This window comes from Lepeophtheirus salmonis, chromosome 5 (assembly GCF_016086655.4).
Source record: "Lepeophtheirus salmonis chromosome 5, UVic_Lsal_1.4, whole genome shotgun sequence".
In the NCBI taxonomy this organism is placed as follows: domain Eukaryota; kingdom Metazoa; phylum Arthropoda; class Copepoda; order Siphonostomatoida; family Caligidae; genus Lepeophtheirus; species Lepeophtheirus salmonis.
The window spans coordinates 32,219,210-32,241,051 of record NC_052135.2 but is presented as its reverse complement, the minus strand read 5'-3'; positions in this window follow the sequence as shown (position 1 = coordinate 32,241,051).

Sequence of the window (21,842 nt, the reverse complement as noted above, 5' to 3'; positions counted from 1 at the left end):
TAAATCCTATTTCTGCGAAATAGGATTTAAGAAATATATACATGGCTTCTATTGCAACTCTGATATGAATCAACGAATCATTTCTCTATTTTTCCTTCGAATTACCCCCCATTGGTTTTTATTTCCTTTGCTCATAAAAAAGGTTCCCCACTAAAATCTACTCATGGTCAAATTCCTTATTCCTCTTGACTTCTCATTAACACGAGAATTTTTAATGAGACATTTCGTTGTTCAAGAAGGTGTAGGTACTATGTACCTACATTGAACATATATACCTATATAAATTTCTTGAAATTTATTACTTTTGATAAAATATAAAATTCTTTAATGTTTCTTTGAGGCAAACTTAAATATGCAGTGAGAGTCAGTCCTTCCATGGCGTTTTTAGAACAGCTTGAGTGAATATAAATTATAAGATCTGATCTTTGTCAGTGCCCTTCTCAACTTGTATGTAAACTGGACGAGCTTGTGAAGATATCCCTGACATTGCATTAACTACTACTTGTCTTTTCCTATGAGGAATTTGGCAAAGCTTCAACAATCATACTTTTTGTACATAAATTGCTAAATTCTTCATTTTTGCAAATAAAGACAAGTTTTGAATCATTAGCAATTTAAGCATGCGGCTGTGAATGAAATGTACATTAATTTGATCTAATTCGGTTCTTCGGTTCATAACTTACAGACCCAGTTCAGCTTTTAAGTGTTATCAAATCGATGTTTAAGTCTAATTATACTTTGTATAATTATATGAGCCTATTTATTGCCTCATTTCTAAACCTGAGTTATATGAGCATTCGCCATGGTTCTTACTTAGAAAAAGATTAATGTAATTTATAGTCAAAAAAACGAATTTATTCTTTCTTATAATGCAATCAAATTTACTTTTTATTTTCTTTGACTTTACACAACAAAGAACTCCAACAATATATAAAACCGTTCATTTAATAACAAAAAACTCTGATTAAAGGCTGTCCAGACTTGTAGCTATCTATCTATCTATCTATCTATATCGTCATATAATATATAAGTACTTATAGGTATTTGGTGAAAAAGTGAGAAAAAATTAAATAGTTTTACGTGACTATGATTTTCAGAAAATGAGTATTTTTTATTGGGAATTTAACACGATTTTCTTCTTTATTTTTTTAATCTCTTTTCTTTCTATCTCCATGGATCTAACAACAAATGAAACTATTTTTATTTCCTTTTGATCAGTAACCACAAGTGTGACACGTACGAGATTTTTTGTTCGCCTTCTATCTCTACCCTTTCCAAACATATATACATATAGTGTGAACTCCCCTAGAATCACGTACATTGGAGTGAGTATATGAGTGTGTGTTAATCACTGAGGTCTGGATCTGAATACTAATTAGGGAATCCTCTTTTGTTTTCCCTTCTTTATCATCTTAATTTTACTTGCTATTTAAAATAATAATAATAATCATATTAGTTGAACAAAAACAAAAAATGTGTTGCTTCTTTTTTTTTTTTTTTTTTTGGCTCCCTCTCTATGTATGTATGTTACGGGAGAAGAATTAAGATTCCATCACGTAAGAGACTCTAACAAGTTTCGTCTACATACATAATATGCTCGACTACCATGTGCGCGAAATATGAAGAATTAAATCAGAGATTATTATTTTTTGTATTTAAATGACAATTTACATACAATGGTTCAAAGAATCGTGACCTCGTTTTCGTTCTGTTTCTTATCTCCTGCTTATATCTTTTTATTGCACGAATCATTTACATCAAATCTATGTATGTAGATATACGATATTAGGTACACTCTATGAGGCAAGAAGACACCACAAGGGCAGCTCATTAGAATTCAGCTGCTAAGGAATCATTATTGATATTATGTAGTATGGTAGACTATGAATTATAATTGCAATGATATAAAAACAGGGATGTCACATTTGAAATACAGAGATCGATCATCCATCAAAAATCCTGGTTTTCAAAAATTATATATATCATCTTTTTGAGGGATTGTCAATCTGCTACAATATAAGTACGCATATGCACCCCATAAGAAGTAACTCTTAAAAATCATGAAGCTTTCATATGTTTTATATTAGTAGCTAATGCGTGTAAATTGTACAAGTTGTAAATACAAAAATGGAATTATTCATTTAAATGATTAAAGAAGGTTTTTGATTAAGATAATGGAGTGATATGATTTTTTATTGTTTTGTTTCGGTTAAAATAATTTATTTATATTCTACAAGGAAAACAGTCTAAATAAGGAATACATATAAAAATAAAAGTAGATCATATTAAAAAAAAACAACAAGATAATTACATTTACCAAAAAACACATGTATGAACATCATAGTTCACATTTAATGTCCTGAAGTAAAAATACAATATGATATAATATTCAAAAAAATTCTAATCATTAGCTAAAGTTAATAAAAACAACGATGTCTTTATCATTAAAATATTGGACGAACCTCGAATGAACAAATTTGATGATATTTCCGGGCCATTCCCACGACGAAGATGATGACAGTGGGGTTTTGATAGAAAGTGCTGAATATCGACCAGCTGCACTTATCATCTTAGTACTTAGTTTTTCCAGATGTAACGAAGAGTCAATAGTTAATTTTTATTCAGCAATGACTTAATATTTAATAAAGCAAACTCCACGGAAAAAGTATTTTATTTCTCTTATAAGCTCCAAATAATATATTTATGTTTATTAAGATGAAGAAATATTTTCTGTCACACAAATGTTGAATTGTATACAAAAATTGACTACTCTCAAAACTTTGTACAGACAATAAAATTTGATATTGTCGGTGGAAATTTAAAATTGTGCCGTAAATTTGGTTCCGTCTGAAATTCCAGAAATTGATTGATTCTTCCTTTGTTCCCGTGAAGGAGGAAGATCGAGTAGTAACATTCATTTATGTCACACAGACTTCACTTCCACCGACAAATTTTGGTAAAAGCTCATTTTGAAAGACCATGGCTTTGAAGGAATAAAATATTTAAGAGACCTCTCAAGACGGTATATCCTTCCCCAAAAGATAGATTCAGGGCTTAAATCATGATAACTTAAAATTTTATGATGGAAAGCAGTCTTCTCTGATAAAAACGGATTCCCAAACTTATTAAAAAATGCCTTTTAGTCCTATTTTGGTAAAGTATATCGAATCTGAATGATAAGTATGCCTTCATTTCCGTAAAATTCTTTGAAAAGATGCTAAAAGTGGTCCAAAAACTTCCAAATCCCGATTAGTTAAGAGTCTTCCCATTTGGATCCATTTAAAATATTTAAAGGACGTGAAATTCACCCTCCAGTCTCTCAACGCGTATACTCCTAATTCCTCCACAACCGTTTCATATAATTATTGTGGGATTATACAAGATAAAAGGCAGAGACCGCTTCTTATTTTATGTTTTTTTATTTTTAAACCATGCATCTTCTTGCAATATTGCAGATTCTGCTAGAGAAGGAAGGAATCGAGGAAGTTCTGTATAATACAAGAGAAACAATTCGCATATTTTATAAATCAATACGTTTTTGTAGAGATAAATCACGCCATTTTTGGATCTGTTTGTAGAACATCATATTTAATCGGACCCGATTATCTCTTGAGACATCATTAGTTGTTCATTCGATAACATTCTGAACAACTCTACTAGCTTCGATTATTATAAAACTATCCGGCTTCCAAGATCCAAGGGGAAGGACCGTGGTCTTCGTTTTATTCATTTCCAATCCTAAGTTTGACCTTAACTTTGTTAAAAAAAAGTCAAAAGAACTTTGATCCTATACCGAAGTTGAATAGGTTTCAATCATTAACATTACATCATCAGCATATAGGCCAATTATATGCGGAGTCCCACAAAAAGAGACTTCAAATCCCAAATACTTTTTCGAAATGGTCCTTGTTAGTTCATCGATGACAGATATAAATGGCAAGGGGGCTCTTTCTTAATAGTATGGGTTCACTCATTCTACCATCCAACGAAATTATGAAAGAGCCGTTAGCGAGTAAAACTCTGATAGGATTAAAAATACGTTTGGGGAGTAACCTTTTAAGAGATCTCAGAATGTGGCAGTGACGTACAGAGTCAAATACTTTACAAAAATCAATTGAAATCAATGCACTATCTTGTCACTCTTATTAAGAGATGCAATTGCCTTAGGTATATTTCGTAAAATATCCGTAATTTCCTATAGCTCAGGAAACCTTTTTGTTCATCTGCAATGTTTTGGTTTAAAATGGGCTCAATTTGCTTAGCTAAAACACCAGACAATATTCTGTAAGGTTCATTTAAAAATGTGATGTGTCTCCACTCCAGTGATTGAAATCAGTCTTTGAAGCCTATGAGTTTTCCTTTTTAAATTTTTAATTATGTTGTGTTACACAACCAAAGACTCGCAACTCTACTTGAACTTGAAAGTCATTTCATCTTTTTCACTGGATATAAAGTACTCCTAAAATTTTCTTTCCTTTTCCGTGGACTTGAACTAGCAGCAATGAAAATATTCAAGGACTTGGACTTGTGAGCAAAGACTTGAAACATAACTTGGAATTAAATTATAAGAACTTTTCCCTAGCCCCTACTAAAAACTCAAGGGTCAACAGTTTCATTCCCTTTAAATATAACATACTAGCGGCGCCGGCATTGCCCGGAGTAATTAAGAGTTGACTAAAAGATACATTTTGTTTTAATAATATAGAATATAACTACCTAAGAAATTCTCAGGCTTACTCTCCGTTTTTAATATGCACAATCATAAGTAACTACTCAATACATATATCAATTCATATTGGTTCTGTCTTCAAGAATAAAAGAATAATAATAAAGGTTTGAGAAAAAACAACAACGTTGGGATGATGACTTATGAGTACTTTGCTCTTAAGAGCCGTTCACTCATCAAAATAAACAACATTCATTTTAACAAGATACCAGTGTTTATATTTAATTTAAATTTTAACAAATACTGAAAACACACATAAATTGTGATATGCATTAGTGATCAATGACAAAACAGACAGAAACTTTGATCATGCTCTAGATGCATAGCGCCTGCAATATTTGCTCAATACATGATTATTTCTTATATCAGGGAGCACTATATACAATAAACGCTGTATACACACTGGATTGGATATGCACGCCCCTGCAACATTTCATGAATCCAATTATATTATTATTTCTTAGATCAAAATATGGTTATGATATACATCAGTACAGTGCACCCGGTACCTTGTTCTCATAATTTCATTCAGAAATAAAGACAAACATTGCTTATTTAATATATATATTAAATAAGTCATTTCAATCGATCAATTAATAGTTAAAATGACTCATGTTCCAATTAATTGCACGCTAAGAGATGTAAAAATTGCAAGTGGTATAATCTGCTTCTTGTAAAAGTTTCAAAATTATACAATACATACATATGTATATTTTATTATCCCCTTGTTGTCATATAATAAAAAGATACACACATATGACTTTACACTTATAGGTAGGTACCTCTTACTACTACTACACAAGTAAGTGCTGCCACACTCCTCTAACACACACAGACCTCCAATGTTGGAGGGGGAATTATATAGAAAAACTCATAATAAAAATCGTCAACGTACACACATATTAAAAAATCATTTTTTTTTGTATTTATGACCATGAATACCTTATTATGATTATGTCAACTCTCACTCTAAGATACGTTAATCAAAAATAATAAGAAGAAGAAGGAAAGAAGAATAAAAATTTACCTGAATAAGTATTATGTATATGGGCAAGAGAGAGAAATGTATTTGTTATTATATGATGAATATAGGTATACAATATATATATATATATATGTATATTCAATCTGATAGTAAAATATTGGATGGCTTGACATTCGAATGGGCAGAAGAAGACTCTTGCGTCTTTTTCTGCCTTCCTTCAGTTTCGTATTCATCATCGTCATCGTTTTTCCCTTCTTTCTGCTCCTTTGATCTGTCATCCTTATCAAAGAACCTACCTCTAGAAGTTGTGAAGAAATACAATTACATACATTATAATATGTAGAATATACCTACATTTTTCCACTACCCCCCCCGTCCCCCTCCAAGAAGAAGAAGAAGAACAACAAAATGGCAACAAAACTGTCGTCTTCTTTTTAACGCTTTCATTAATAAATGTAATGCTAGATGTCGATTTCACATCGATATTGTACATAATAACAATGTGCATATAGGGAAGACCGGTGATATTTGCTAAATTCTTTTTGCTTTTGAAACAATCAAAGTGACTCACCAAATTTTAACATTACGTACTCACATATTATAAATTATAAAATAATCAAATTATAACTGTTACAAGACTAGAATGCAAAACCTCTGCTTAAAATCAAATTCATCTATGTATCTTAATTTTTACTAAAGATATGGTCAATTATACATTTAAAGTGTTTCTGCTAAATTGACCTTTGACCTCTCAAAATTCAGTGACCCCTTACTTTGACCATATTTAATCTTCGTACCAGATTTGATCAAAATCATTTTCGTAGCTTTTGCTGTAATCCTGATGAATAACCAGGAAAGAAATAAACAAAAGCATTCATTGGTGGAGGTAATAAAAAAAACAATGAAAAAATTATGACTTCATTATTACAAAAATAACAATTCTCTAAAACTAACTTTACCCCTCAAAAATAGTTTTAAAATCCAGATTAAAGAAGAAGGGTTAACGATAATTATTGATTATTTAATTGTGATTAAATAATTGTCCGTTGCTTTTTAATTTCTCAGAAAAGGGGACTGTTTTGCAATTGTCCCAGGTCTCGTCTACTATGTACAACAAGAGAAAAGAAATATATCCTACCTCGATACATATACAAGAAATAGGAAAGAAAGATAAAGAAATCATCAGTTTATTAATGAATATGAATTTATCATTTTTTGTTCCTCTTCAAAAATAAAAAAAAACACATCAATTTCCTGGCAGAAATTCAATTTACTTAAATACTCATATTATTATTAATATTTTTTTCTTTCATTTCTTAGGTGATTGAAAAATTAGTTAGTAAAGGAGAAATATATATATATATGTATTTAAGCAGTGTATTAATAGGGGTAAGAAAAAAAGAGCTACTCAAAATATGATGAGTAAAAAAAATTAAAGAAAAAAAATGAGGCAGTTTACCTTTAGAGCAAAAAAAAAAAAAAAAAAAAAAAAAAAGAGTTAAACTATACAAAGTTGTTTATCTATTCATAATTAGTGGAGGCATTGTATAAAAGCCTGTTTGCTTGTATTTATACCTGGATATATATATTTACTATCTCAATAATAATATGTAAATATCTTGAAACTAAATTCATTATAAAATTCCCGTCAAAAATGTTTTTCTTCTTGGGCAAAAAAAGCAATACAGCATATTATTAATCAAGTGGCTCCCTCTTTTATAACTGTGCGGTTGGTTCTTTCTCTCTAAACCATTATTTTATGAGACAACTTCTTCTGCATGATGTCCCATAAAACCCTTTATTACCCTTAAAAACAAAGCAAGTAAAATAAACCATAATGCAACGTTGTATTTTTTCGAATTTAATTAAATCTTAACATAAAATAATTTCATTTAATTTAAATCACTTTTTGTTTGGAAAAAGCAGCAGTCACCCCTATATAAAAATTTTATATTAAAAATTTAATATTAAAAAGTGCAACAAACTTGGTTTATGTATGAACATTGTACATATACTTTTATTGTGCTTTGCATATAATATTACGAATAAAAGTTGAAATTAATTAATTTTATGCATTTGTATGAGAGAACGAAAGGAAATAAAAAAATGTTGCATAAAATTATCCAATAATGTCACTGTCCTCTTATATATACCACTTGGTCCTTAGATATTTGTACTTTGAGATTTTAGGGCAAAGCGAGGGAATGGATACATCAATACAAAAACAATTTTTAGATCAAAAATCAAGAAAATGAGATAATTTTGTATGTCATATTGAAGGAGCTACCGCAGGATTGGAAATCAAGGATTTTGTTTGCATTGATCAAGAAAAAATTATCCTTTTGTAAAAAAAAAAAAAAAATAGTAATTTTTTTTAAATGGATATATTTAGAAAAAAGGTCAAATTCAGGACCGAGGTAGATATTTTAATTTTAAAATACTAAAAAAAACTAAGCTCCTCTCAAAAAAGAAAAAAAAATCTACATAGTCCTACGGATGCCCTCGTATATACATACAAGCTAACATTTCATATGTAGATTTTACTCAATTAAAGGCTATGTAATGAAATTTGTAGGAGTAATTAAGATATCTAATAATTTTAACTATATGTTCAAACCATTATTTGGTTTACGAGACTCAATTTAGACCCGATAGGACCACTCTGGAATTAAATTTGTCCATTTCTTATTCTTCTATTACATATGATGACCAATTTTGGATATCGTGGTGCCCCATAAGGTTTAAACAGACTAATTTATATATACAAATGGATCAATATTAGTCAAAGTATACAAAAATAATCCAAACTTAATTTTGAAAAAAAAACAATAACCTGGAATTTTATCTTGTCACAACTTTTATTTTTGCAATAACCCATTAGGCATATCTTTATTCTGAATAATGACAAAATCAAAACAAAAAATTTAAGCATGAAAATAAAATGTAACTTAATGAAATACAGTTTCTAAACATATCTAACATATGTAAAGAACAAATTAAAAAAGCAAGACAAAACGACAATACATTTTTTTCTTTTCTTTACTTTTTTCATCTTTTATAATTGAATGTTTTAATCAAATTTAATTGAAATGATACACAAAACTATACAAAGTTGATTTTGCTACATTTATCATCTGTCTAGTAACTAAAGTAAGGTAATTACAATTCAAATATCCTAACAGGATTTAAAAGTCCGAGTAAATGACCATTTCGGCGAAACTAGTGTAAAAAGAGAGTTCTTTAACGGGGACACATTCCAAATTTATTCAAAAAGGTTTTCTATTACATCTACTAGAATAAATTACGTCGGAATTATTGTTAAAGATTCCCTCTACCTTAAGAACAGGGGTATCCGAAGGATGATATATATATATATACTTTGTTGTTAACTTTGTTTTTTTTTGATTTTTCCGAAAATTAATTTTCTTGGGGAAAAAATTGGATAAATTAAATTTAAAATATAAAAGCTGTTCACAAAAAAAAAATTCCAAAATGAAATTTCAAATATTAAACTTTTTGGACAAAAATTTCAAAAATCCATAGCTATTCAAATACAAAAATTTCAAAAATCCATAGCTATTCAAATACAAAAATTTCAAAAATCCATAGCTATTCAAATACAAAAATTTCAAAAATTAAATTAAATCTAAAATATTAAATTTTTTGCATAAAAATTCAAATATTAAATTTTCTAGTAAAAAGCAAACATTCCTTAATTGGGGAGACCACCCCTGCAGACGCCCCCGAAGAGCCCTAAGAAGGTTTGGATCCGTGAACACTACATAATTTGCTTTTGAGGTCCGGACTTGTATGTACATGTTTTTTTTTGTTTACACATTCTTATTAAAGGAAAAACTCTTAACAAATTCCTTGAGAATGTGTAGAAGCCTTTTTGGCAGAATGTGCAATTACCACTCTCGTCTAACTATGCCAAAGGTTTCCACACTCAATTTTGAAGATTTTTTTTTTCTAGCTAACTTTAATGTGGACGTGCCAGAAATATAATTGAAATTGACTTGATGATTCATATGATATATTTATTCTTAACATATACATTTAAATCCATAATTATAAATGATAGTAATAATCATTATTGAAATAGGTGATGAAAAAATTACCTCCTTAGATATGTGTATATAAATAAACCCATATTTAATTCATTTAGACACATGTAGCTTTGTTTACTCATTTTAAGCAAAATAGAGCGTGAAGCAGTTGAGGAAAAATAATACATAATCTCTCATATAAGTAGGGATATGGTGAAATCGGCTTGAAAAGGCATTTTTCAAATAACTGTTCTTCTTTTTATTGCTTCTTTAAATATGTGGAGTACTCTATACGAGGGAACAAAACAGCTTATTCAATTAATTGTTGAATCACGAGCGACCTCAAAGTGCTCTGACGTCAAGCGCCAAATTATTTTAATTTAATTTTTAATGAGTCCGTGCAAAATCTTTATTTTTTATATTCGTGATGTCTTTCAAATTATACATACATACTTATGTATGTATGTATATTTCGTTAGCCAACACTAAGCGCCTATGCTATTTATTTATTAAATATGCTTATAATTCATGTATGTAGCATTTAAAATTGTCAAACGGCGTGCGTTGTCAAATCCTAATTAAATTAGAAACATTTTCTACGTAGGTACATACATTGTATGACGATACACTCATAAGTTTAAAGGATTGCAATTTAATGTGCTTCTAGTTGCCTTTTTTTAATAAGATATAATATTATCATAGATTTATAATGATTAATCATAAAAATTGTGCGTATTTTGGACATGTAAAAAAACCCCTGACATTTTGAAGAATGATTTGGATGAGAGCAGATTAGCACACGGTTTAGATCAGCTACAATAAGCTATGACGAGGGGGAGGATGGAATAAACAAGACCAAAGGTCAGCCTTGCTCAGATGTAGATCTTCAATTGTTCTCTGACTTCAACAAGGACTTACAACTATTACCCAGCAACAAATCCTCAAACCAACTCTCCATCCTTCGTGAGCTCACACGAATGTTCACTCAGTTTTTGAATATTATTGAACGTAGTTATGAAGAAAGTTAACTACTCAGGAGTTAAATGATAATGACAACAGATTCTTTAGATTACCACTACCAAAAAGCGGAACAGCTAAAGAATACAAACGATTTACATTAATAATGATGATCTGTATAGTATGTATGGGAGGGAGTTTCAACAGTCAGCCCGAGGGCCAAGTCTAGCCCGACGGTGCATTTCATATACACTGTTGTTCCATGATATGATTTTATCAAAAATACGAGTCTGATTCACCTGAGATGAATGTGGTTAAAAATAAATATGTTACTAAACTAATAGTCTGGATACAAACTTTAAAAAAATAGCACATAATTCATAAGAAAACAACAGGTATTAGAGTTATAATTAAAGAAGTGATCTGTGTAAAGAAAAAAACTAAGTTTAGCGATTAGAAAAGGAGAAACAGTTGATGCTTGTGCTCCTTCATTTTTATTCTTTTGTGTAAATTATTTGAAAATCGTGGAGTGTTGACATCTCCCTCTATTTTTTTTTATTAAAATTGATTTGAAATCCATATTAAAATGATTATAAATGAATTTGTATATAATTATAATGTTTACTCAACTACTAATGCTATTTAAAATGTAAAAAGGTTCACCTCTTTATAGCAGTGATTCCTTCCCCTCCCAAAATCATATAATAGTCAACTGATGCTAACAAGTGTTTTAATTCAGCAATACTATTTGTTTTTGCTCCCCCCTTCTCCTCGCGCTCATACACAAATTCCATTTCTAGACTTGGTATATGTATAAATAAAAATATTCAAGCGTCAACTACTTGTATCATACTTTTACTTTTTACCGTCCAATAAAAAATTAAAACCTATGTTTACTTAGTATGGGTCGGGAGATGATCTCTTCATCTCATTTTGGCCAAAAACCAAGAACTGTTGAGAATCCCTAATTTAGGGATTACTATAAGAAACTTTACGTAAGTGTATGTTTACTTTTTTTTACAAGGTATTATAGAACATATATTTTTACCCCTAGTTTTAGCGCCAGTCCAAAATACTTAATTTAATTTGCAAATACGACAAATAATAAAAATAATTGTATAATCTACTACATTCATTTAGCCCTTATTTCTTTTTCTAACTCATAATCATCTTTTTATTTCAAGGCCTTATTGAAAAATAAATAATAAGAATAAGAGAGCAATTACATGCATAATAGGGTGAAGTGAACCCACAAAATTTATAGGTACTAGTCCAAGGCGGTTTTTTTTCGGTTTTGTTCTTAGGTAATTCTTTTTAAAGATACTCTAGGGAAAGAAACGTCAAGATGCTTCAACACGTTGTTACCTTTATTGTACCACGTAAATTTTTCTAATATAAGAAACAGAAAAAAGGCTAAAAATTAGTTGGTTGTAAGCCAAATATATCAATCATAGCCAATCCTATTTATCTCTTAAGTCCTCCCAGCCTATCATTGGTGTATACTTTATTCACAATTTTTAAAATGAATTACAAAATATATAAATATTTCCTAGTATTTTATTCGATACTCGTGTATTATAATATTACTTAGTTATAGTTTATTAAAAGAGAAGCTATACAATTGTATTTATATATGATAGCCAAAACCATTTCATATAAATAATAAAATTGACTATATATATGAACAACGAAGGATAAACAAGAATTTGAGCTTATTTTAAAAGAAAACAGTGGGTAGATTAAGCATGGCAAGCATTGATGCACTACTTATGATTCTGTAAACGGAGCATTAGTAAATATATATTGACTTATTACTTAGTTTATTTACATGAAAGAGTAAATTATGAAATAACCATGACGTAAGGAATCGAAAGCTGACAACAAAATATACTGGGTATTTTTGTGTTATCAAGGTAAACCCGTGTTAAATAATATTTAAACAAAAAAAAAGTCCCTAAATTAAGTTCATTCATTTACACACCCTCAATAAAAAATTATATGGAATCACAATTACTAGGTCTGGGACTTCTGTAGAGCGTAAAGAGACTAAAGCTGTAACTTTTCTCGACAAAAATCCTACCCCTACCAATGACGCACGTCAAAAGATGAACTTTAAAGAAAACCTAGAAGAATCCAAGGTCTTAATTTTTTTTCCTCAGATATATGCTACTCACCCCATTTCTTAGTCTCTTTAATTATTTAAAAAACTGATTTGGGCCTATATTTCGGTGTAGACCACTGAGACTGTGGACCAAAATTCAATTTTTTATAAATTAGGAAACGAATTTTTGGATATCTCTCCATGGACCAATTATCTCCTTATTCCAGTTATATGAGTTACACTCATAGGAAACACTTTAAATTTTATAGGACGTTATTATAGTGATCTACAGTGTGCCGCAACGAATCATGCAGTGGGATTTAAACTTGTTTAGAACTCATACACCTTATTTCAAACTATTTGAAGTTACATTTTATTTCAAAAAAATAATTTTCTATGAATATATATGTAAATATAAATAAAAAAATAAAAAAAAATATTTGAAATTTATTTATTTTGATTTTTTTTCAAAAACAATCCAAAAACCAAGCCTCACGAAAATTATAATTCTGTGGACCCCCCTCAAGGACTTTTGAACACCGTTAAGCCTGGATTTGAACACCCTAGACTGTAGTGTGTGGGGCACCATTGATAGGAAGGCTTTTGCGACCTCTCAACCAAGTGTGGAGTCCCTGAAGGATACAGTGGACAAAGAGTGGGAGGACATGAGGGAAGACTTTGTGTGGAAGACGTGCTTGGTATTTTGTCCCAGCATCGAGGTCATACTGGTAGCCCAGGGAAGTCATTATCAGAAAGGATAAAGATAATGACATCTCAATAAACCAATAAAAATTTCAATCCTCAGCCTCTTTTATTTTCAAAAATCTTGGCGAAATTGTTCACGGGAATCCATTACTGCACTATTTGCTGCTGCACACTCTATATTCTACACAATATATGACGTCATCAAGAATTTGCAAATCAAATTAGTCTAGAACAGTGGCAATGAGGAGAGAGAGGGGGGGGGAAGGCAGGTGATTGTGAAATTGGTCTTCTCTTCCAAATGTATTTTCTACAAAAAATGACATCAAGAAAAATAGAGATATATATATATACAGGCTAAGGACTCAAAAATTATAATCTTATTCGAGGCTGTCTAGTCCCAGTTCTAAAAGTTTGAAAATGTTGTACTGAGTGCCATTCGAAAGAACTCACAAAAATATACAATTTGATGTTTGTTTTGTTCTTGTGCGGTTAAACATGTTCCAATAACAAACAAAATGGGAGAGGGAGTGCGATCTCCTCTGCAAACATATTGATCTCCGACGAGAAGATCTTCTCAGTGGACACTGTTTCGAACAGGAGAAATGATCGCTTCTTGGCTGAATCAAGATATCTGGACAAGGGAACGTTCATGACCAAACCTCCAGCTCAGGTCATGGTCCTCGGCGTCGTGTTGTTTAACGGCAGCAAGATGCCTCCCTATTTCTTCAAAGCCAATGAGAAAGTCAACACAGACGTCTAAACGTCAGAGAAGGTCATCAGGTACAATGTCTTAACATGGTTGAATAGTGTGTTTCCCACATACAGCTATGTGTTTACCCGAGACAATACCCCAGCACATACGTCCAAGAAGGTGCAGAATTTCTGCAAGAAGAAAATGACTGCCTTCTGGCCGGTGGACTTCTTGCCTTCGTTTGTCTTCACCCGACGTGAAACTTCTGGACTTTGCTGTTTGGTACGTCTTAGAGGGAAAGAACAACAAGATTCTCCCCCGAATGTCTATGCCCTGAAGGCTGTGCTCACGGAAGAGCGGAACAACTTGTCCTCGGACTTCATCAAGGCCAGCTGGTCTTCTTTAGCTCCCCATATTGAAGCCATCATTCAGATTGAAGGGGGACATATCAAATAGAAGGTGTAGAAAATTGTTGAATTACCAACTTTTGCTTCAAAAGTTTACCATTAGAATGGCATAAAATACAATTCTGTAGAAATGCAGGACCCGTGGGCTAAAACCTATGCATCACTATTAGATAGACATATAATGTATAAGCCTCTAACAAGTATGAGATGCATTTTATGAGTAATTCATATTGTTTCAAAATTTCTTCAATTCACACATTCTCAGGGCTCTTATCATCATCATAATTTGACAAGGACCCTGAATATGGTTGTGTTAAATAAATATCTTTTTTACGTGCCTTGATCATAGGGGTTGATACTCACTTTATAAAAATAAATACAATTGAAAAAAAATGTGGTTGTCGTCATCATCATAAATTATGGTTTGATCATGCTTAGCTTCAAAACCAGTAGTAGTAGTAATGATAATATGTAGAGAGAGAGAGAGAGAGGTGCTTCTTATGGGAAGAAAAAGATCTTTGTATGGTTAGAACATATGAATGTATTGTACATATTATGGTCGATGGGATATATGGAAAATGTATATTATTTGAGTGGCATATTCAAAATAAAATTATAATAATAAAAAAAGATTTTATTTGTGAATTAAAATGGATTAGTGTGGCGTGGAGGTAATCTCATAAAGAAATCACAAAATGCAAAAAAAATATCTCAAAAATAATAAAAAAAATTTCTTCTAAATATATATGAAAAAATGAGTATACAAGTCGTGCGAATGGGCAGGTCTTATCAGTAGTTACCATCAATGTCAACCGTGTTTTTTTTGTGCAAACTAACAATAGGCATTTAAGATTATATTTATATATGTAGGTATATTATAAAATATTTATTGCTTATGATTTTAATCACAAAAAAATCTAATTTTGTAATTCTATTTTCCTCATATTTATTATTAATTATTATTATTATTTAGTCAATGGGTACGTAAACTTCATGGGAGATATCATCAAAAGCTTTTTTAAGACATATTGTTCATGGAATGCCCAAAAAGCAGCAACTCCTTAAAAGAGAATTCGGCTAAGAATCAACCCTAATTCATTACTTTGCTGGTATTTTATTCTCAATTAGGTAGAGTCATTATTTGAACTACGAGTCGCATTCATATATTTAAAAAAAAATTCCTTATCCACTAATGAAACTTTCATACTCCCATAATATTGCAGGTCCTAATGGGAAACAGACTCCATCTTTTATCAAGTTTTAGTTAGTTATATTAATAGTTTAGATTCAAATTAGATGCTTTGTTTTTCCTTTTTATTTTTTGAATTCTTCTTTTTTTAAACTGAGGACTGAGGTCACAGTACCTACAAAATTATGATTTTATAGAATGCACGCAACCTTATCAAAAACAGATCTTTAATAATTTGAAATGATTATTATAATAGCTCAACTTTGTTTATCATGTAAATAAAAAATATTTTATTTTTGCAGTTTCTTTTTTATCTAGTTCACTAAATGTGTTATAAAAAGTATGTTGACTAATGAAGGGTTGACAAAATCTTCACTATCCTAGTGCAACCTTAACTATGGTGTAATCCGATGTAAAAAAGAATGACCCCAAATCCCAATCTGAATAAATGAGGCCGGGGTTGGTAGCTTAGATACATGTAAATAGTTATTATCTTTATTTTATTTTAGAAAAATTTAATTTAATTTTGAATCCTATATTTTTAGAAAATAAAATTGGGGGCTTTTATAATTAACAATTTTTAAATGGCCTATTATGAAAAAAATAATTCTTTTATTTTTCTCAAATGCTTTTTTTTTTTTTTTTAAATACATGTAAAATCCCCCCCCCAATCGATCGCTGTACCTACTAAGGCTGCATAGGTTGCTATAACATAAGGGCGTCTCTAGATTTTTGTCCGTCCATATTTATTCGGTCCAGTCCAGTCCTCAGATCAGTTTCTATCAGTCCTTCTATCTGGTTCTTAAGACCGTCAGTCCGTTCGTACTGTTATGTCAGTGGTATAACTGATGAAACAAAGAATAAATAAAGTTGATTGACGTCATCAAGGACCGAACTATATAAGATTTTAGGACTCATATGCAGGACATACCTGGACCGAACCGAGAATGAACTGAACGGATCTGCAGGCTTCAGTCCTAAATCCCTAGTGACTGATGACTGACATAACACAAGCTGTCCCTGTTGATTGATATCTAAATTAATATATCTCTGATATACGTTTTAGAATATTGCTCGCAATATGAATGATTACTGAAGGATTCCACACACAAATATTTTTTTAAATATATCAGGTACATACATATCCTTTAAACTACCTCTTTTTTCATATGCTCCTTATTAGGGGTCAAAAATCTTTATTTTTTTCTGGAGAGTAATGTGAGACTTATTTGACAGTGAGATGTAATGCAAATTTATATATAGGTATACACACACATTAACGCGGAAAAAATAAATATATATAGTATTTTTATTATTAATCTCCTCTGCTAAATCTTAAGATATACATATTGAATCGCACGTATTATTATAAAGAAGAGAGAAACGGGTTTTGGATTCAGATTTGAATGTATATATTCTTCATATTTCTAAACAATATGAGGCGTGACGAATGCTTTGAAGCAAAGAAATAAAATAATAATGTGAAGGTGGACAGTAAAATGAAAAAGGAACTCATTTACATTTTTCAGAGGTTATTCATAGATTGAAAACGAAGAGAATTTTTTTAATATACTCTATATGTACATTTGACAAAATTCCTATGTTTTAACGTGAAATGACCAAATAAATCGAAGACTCAGGAGTGAGTTAAATAGATTGAAACAATGGACTACATTCCTATTTGATATATAAATACATATGTACCTTTGAGTGTAATATATGGGGAGGTCATGTAGGTATGCAACGACGAACGAAAGAGGATCCAAAAATCCTGCAACATCTCTCTCTTCGATTGGAATGAATGATGATGAATGGATCAAGCAAAGCCTTATGCATGTAACCACCAGTATATGTATTGTACATATGATATAATAGATATTGTATGTAACCACTCAAAATACGACTCAAAATATGAGGAGATTTTATCAGAGAGATCATTAAGACGACGATGACGACGACGGCTGAGTCCCTTATGAGGCCAGTGCGTCGTTAATTTTTGTCTTCATTTATTATTATCTGATTTTCATTCCCCCCCCCCCTCTCCTCTCCTTCATGCTTCGATTTTTGTTTTTGTTTTGTTTTTTCATTATAATCATTAGACAATGGGCAAAATGCTACAACCACTACTTACCACGTAGGTATGTATATAGCGTATTTAGGTATCTACTACTGATTGGCCATATTATTATTATTTCCTAAGACAAGGTCAGTTCCTATGTTGATAACGATAGAAATAAACTATACATTTATTACTACCAAATGTATTCTAATTAGAGATGCACCAATACTAAAATTTCAGGCGATTCTGATTTCTTATTAATATTATGCATAAGAAATACACAAACAAATAAAAAAATGATTTACTTTTTATTAATTAAGGGTTGAGACTAATCTTAATTATGATTATAATGTGTTGTAATCATTTAAAATTCAAAATTATTCATAAAGTTTGTTCCTCTACTTGCTAAGGAGTCAATTTATTCCTAGTTGGCTCATATATATTGCAGGCAATACGAATATACTTTCATTTTTTAATGGAGGGGGCCTAAAATTTTGTAATGCAGATCTATTATCATTGCACTTATTATATATTAAAATAGAAATTAAAGGAAAAATAATTTATCCGGGACATCTACTAGTAGAAGCCATTAGTCTTAAACTTATGTTAGTCTAAATATATTATGATCCTGACTTCCTCTTAGTGGTTGGCCGTTTAAATTAATAGAATTTTATATTTTTTCCCTTCATAATGTATATAAGTAAGTATCGGTGGAATTGTCGTTATTACACCGATTCCAATTCTTAAAAAAGGCGATTCGTACCTATTCCGATACATCAGTACATCCCTAATTCTAATGCATTCTCTGGAACATGTTGGGCTCATTATGAGTATACATATTATTTAGAATAAGTAGTGGAGTACTACATCCCTTTTTAAATAATATGTACCCAATATCTATTTGAGTGGGATGTTTTAAAAGTGTAAAAAAAAAAAATATTTAATGACCGTGTATAATTTCAAATTAATATCACTATGTAAGTCTTTCATCTTGAAGGTAGTAGCTAATGCTTTTGTTATTTATTTATTTAGTATTACATTCTCAATGTATGTTTGTACTAACTAGTGTTGTTCGAGCATTTATAGAATCTTGGTCTGGACCGGTCTCATATACAAATTCGGTCGAGATTGGTCTCATTGAAAGTTTGGTCTATACGGATGGCGGAGCGAACACGATTTTTCTAGAGGAGTTCTTGCGAAAATTTTAGCAGATTTAACAGATTTACAAAAATGTATTTAACAAAAAAGGAAGCTATTTGTTAAGGGAATCTTGGATCTTCTGGTAAATTCATCCATTCTTGATCTTAATAACCTTTTTTTGTAAAATATATAAAATTTCTTGTCTCAAACAGTTTTTTAAATGAGTGATATGCATATTTCATTGAATGACGTTTTCAGAAAAATATCAGTATTTGTTTACTTTTGCATAAACTTTTTCTAAGGAAAGTTCAACCCCCTTTTTTATTCATTTGTATTTTGCTTGAATGTCCCTTTTTTTTTAAGAACGACATATCAAAGAGAATACAATTTTTTTCAATAATCTGACCCCCCTCCACTCAGTCACAGATCTAAACACATTTTGTATGCGAATTTTTGATGATGTCATATGTGTTTTTAAATTGTATAGATCAGTAAAATGACGTCATATGAAATTTAAAGTGTTTCTTATGAGTGTAACTCATATGAATGAAGTAAGGAGATAATCGGTCCATGGAATGAAATTCAAATTCTAGTTCCACGACATATGAAGAATTAAATTTTGGTCCAAGGTCTGAAACTGCGGTCTACACCGTAATATTGGTCCCAATCAATCTTTAATTAAATAAAGAGTCTAAGAAAAGAGGCGGAAACATATCAGCAGGGGGAACGATTTGGAAGCTTATTTACGATATTTCCTTTAGGCTATTCCAAAGAAATTGCATGAAGCTTGAGAGCCCTGGAATAAAGGCACTTTGTTTACTAGGAAGTTGGACAATTAAAAAAAACTTAATACTAAGTGATAAACGAGCTAATTTTTGCTGAAATTGCAGATTAAAAAGACCACCCGACCCAAGGGTAGCCAATGCATTACTACTACCTACACCAATTAAAAATCAGTAAAAAAAATAGCTAGATAGTACATGCGCTAGTTAATGAACAGGTAAATAATCGTCATATCAGAATAATAAAGTCATTTCCTTTTTGTTGAAAAAGGCAATTATGGAAATATTTGACCATTTTGTTCATAGTCTAAAATTCTATTCATTTTTCTTTTCGTAGAAAAAAATTCCAATTTAAATATATATATTTTTTTAATTAGAATAGGTAATTCCTTCAAAACATTTATTTCTTGGTTAATAATGTATGTATAATAATAATAATTTCCTTAAAGACTTTTGCAATTACTCGAGTAGAAAAAAAGAAGAAGAAAAATATTTCTAAATAATTAGAATTGCATTAATTTTTATCTATCATTATAATAATAGTACAAAGTATGTACCTGTTAAAAATAATGAGTTTCTACTGCATTTTTAGATCCTTTTATTATTTATTTAGATACTTTAAATAAAAAACGACCTCAAGTTATAATAATTAATTATTATTTCTAACCAGGAATGAACTCTTCATTTATTAATTTAGTGAAATGAAAAAGTAAAGTAGAAGGGGGAAGTTGCAACACGGCACTGGATCAACAAATCCATTTTTTCGAATAAATAAAGCAACAACTATAAAACTAACATGGCAGTTGCATAATGTAATGCAGATTATTGAAAAATATTAAGAATTATTGTCAACTATTCAACGAAAATGGGAATAAAAACAGTTTTTGAGAGGTAAAAATAGTTTTTATAGTCGATATTTTTGTAATATTTAAATATCTTATTTGTCTTTTAAATGTTATTATTTGGAATATTGATTCGTTTGCTATAAGTTAATTTAATTATATCAATATTCAAAAGTTGAGGATACATTTAATGCACTGAAACGATCTGTACAAAGAAGGCATTTGTAAGAAGTATTGCGAATTTCCTCGCATTATTTATTCTTCCTTATCATTTTATATTATTACATCTCACATCAGGCAAATTTTGTAGGCATTGCTGACTCTTAAAGAGGTTTGGTGTTCTGAATTCTTCCGATTTGGAATACTGATAAGTGATTTATAATATTTCTCTTATTATATCTTTTTACTATAGTACATTAAATTTAATAATTCAACAGCTGTTAGTATTTTATTCATTCATCAAAAACTATTTAAAAAAAAATTTATAACCGAAATTGGATATTGTTTAACTATTATAACCGTTCATGTCTACGAGAGCAGTTGCAACATTTGGTCAATTGCATTCAAATGCAATAAGTTATAAAGATATTGACTGGTATAACCTTTAAAAAATGTTCAAACAATGATGGAGATATGTTGCTGGTATGTTGCGTTAAAATTTGGCGAGCCTAAGTCAAAACAGGTCGTAGTAATTGACCCTAAAAATAATAAGTATAGGAATACAACTATATCCCTTGTCATTTCCAACTATACAGGGTGGAAACGCTATTGACGCCCAATTTTTGGGGTATCTACCCCTGATAATAGATGTAAGGGTCTGCCACCTCTACATCAGATGTTGAGGGTGGCAGTACTGAATCGGGATTGAGTTGCAATTTGTGTCTCAACAAGAACAATTGCCTTTAGGAGCCACAGAAGGGAGTCACTATCACTGGAATTTGTGCCGGAAGGATAAATAGTGAGATTGGGATTTTCAATAATATCTCTGTGAACACTGTAAAAAACTTTGCAAGAGTCTACTATAAGTTTACAGAGTCGGGGGAGGGCTGATGATAGCTTTTGACATCAAGAGGAAGGCCCACAAGCACTGCATTGAACCCTACAACGAGGACCTAATCGACATCATCCAGGACTTCATCGACGAAGACCCTGTTCGGTCCCGGAGGAAGTTTGCAACAGAGGTAGGAGTCTCTCACACTCTTGTGAGCAAAA